Genomic DNA, 2,295 nt, shown 5'->3' with positions numbered 1-2,295 from the left:
GCTTTAAAGAATAGAAATCTATTTTCTCACAACTGTGGGGGCTTCACACCAAAATCAGAGTCTAGGCCAGGTGGATTCCCTGGTTCCTTGGCTTGTTGACAATATTCAGATGTTACATGTTTGCCTCATGCATGCATGTCTCTGTGTCTAAAATGCTCTTTTATAGCTCAAAAGTGATTCAGATTAGGATAAACCATATACCATTATGGCCTCCCTATCCTGATGTAGTGCTGTGGGTTAAAGCACTAGACCACAAGGTCAGTGTGAATAGCAGGGGTGGAAGTTCAAATTCACCAGCTGCTCCTATACAGGGTCATTTTAAGTCAGAACTGACACAGCAGCACTTAACAACAACAGTGCAAAGACAACTCTATTTCCAAACATGCAGGTATAGGTGTTAGATTGGCTGCGATGCTAATCAAAAGATTGGCAGTTTGAAGCACTTGACCTAAAGGTTGGTTTGAACTGCAAGGTTAGTGGTTCAAACTCACTGCTTCTCAGAAACCCTATGCAGTGTCGGTCAATATGAGTTGCAATCAAGTTGAATGCACTTAACAATATGCTGGCAGAGACCTGGTGTGGCACTGTAGGACCAAAACTGAACTGTTAAGCCCAAGATTTGCAGTTCAAACCTTCCAAGCCTTGAAAACCCTGTAGAGAGTCTCTATGAATCAGAACTTACTCTACCACCACCACCACAAAAGCTGCTCCTTGAGAAACAGATATGGCAGTCAGTTTCTATAAACATTTACAGCCTTGGAAACCGTATGGGAGCAGTTCAACTCTGTCTCTGAGTTGGCATCAACTCAACAGTAATGGGTTTTGGTATGGGTGTTAGGGTTCCAACACGTATTTTGGGAGAACACAGTTCAATCTTTGTTGCTATTGAGTCAATTCCATCTCACAGAGACCCAATGCCATAGATTACAACTGCCCTGTAGGGTTTTCTGGCATCCTGGCATGGCACTGTAGGGTAAGCACTGGACCTTAGGTCGATTTGAACCATAAGGTTGGTGGTTCTCGAAAACCCTATACAGGCTTACTATGAGTCAGAACTGATTCAATGGCTTCTTGAGGTTCCCTTCAGTTCTATAAGCAGAGGGATTCACCTCTTTACAGAATGCCCTAAGAAATGACAATAAATGACAAGGACAGCATTGTCTGTCCTTGCTGAAGTACTGGTAGATTTCCAGAAGACCTTGCAGAGAATTTCTGAAGTACCACCTCTAATACTGCTGGGATTAAATTGAATACATTTCTGAAGATCAATGAGCACAAACACACACATTAACAAACTGTAATCAGAGACAGCCCTAGGACAGCTTTATTCCTTTTTTGTGGTTTAGCTAGCTTCAGCGATCACATGGCATTTAACAAGACAAGTGAAAGTCCAAAAGGAGACATCCTTCTCCATTCTGCACGGAGAGCTGAAGAATGGCTGGCCAAAGAAGTCACAGTGATTTTGGAGGTTCACAGACTTTCAATTCCCTGAATGTTTGTTAAATGTGTGGGTGTGCCCAGACAGCACTCTTAGGTCCAAGGAAATATAACCTCAGCCATCAAAGAACTTTCAAGTGTCTTCTTGATTGCACCAAATTAACCAAAATAACACAATGTCTGAATAATACTTGCAGAGAGATTTTAAAAACAGAAAATATGGTATTGACAATCTGGTTAGCACAGAGAATTTTAAGGATGAAATGGAATTTGAGAAGGAGCATTCTGTCTAGAATCTTGTGTGTAGGTAATCCTGCTGCTTTTTGTTTCAGAAAGTATACAAAGAGTCTCTCTTTCTTCTCTCCTTTCCCCCTCTCCTCAGACTTTAATCTTTGATCAGAAGCAGTGTTTTTGGATTTCTTCACATAGTACTATGATTCGAACTGCAATATCTACTACTTGAGGTGATTAAAAATTCTACACATAAGAATGGTAATGTGTGAACGAACTTGTGTGTTATTTTTGTTGTTGTTAGGTGCTGTTGAGTTTGTTCCGAATCACAGAGACCCTATGCACAACAGACCAAAACACTGCCTGGTCCTGCACCATCCTCACAACTGTTAATGTTTGAGCCCGTTGCTGCTGCCACTGACAATTTCATCTTGTTTTGGGTTTTCCTATTTTTTGCTGACCCTACACTTTTTCAAACGTCATGTCTTCTCCAGGACCTCCTGGTAATATGTCCAAAGTATGAGAGATGAAGTTTCCCAGTTTGGACTTCTAAGGAGCATTCTGGCTGTACTTCTTCCAAGACAGATCTGTTTTGTTTTTCTGACAGTCCATGGTACTTTCAATACT

Source organism: Chrysochloris asiatica, unplaced genomic scaffold (genome assembly GCF_000296735.1).
Source record: "Chrysochloris asiatica unplaced genomic scaffold, ChrAsi1.0 scaffold00408, whole genome shotgun sequence".
Taxonomy (NCBI): domain Eukaryota; kingdom Metazoa; phylum Chordata; class Mammalia; order Afrosoricida; family Chrysochloridae; genus Chrysochloris; species Chrysochloris asiatica.
Note: the sequence above shows the minus strand (reverse complement) of the source record.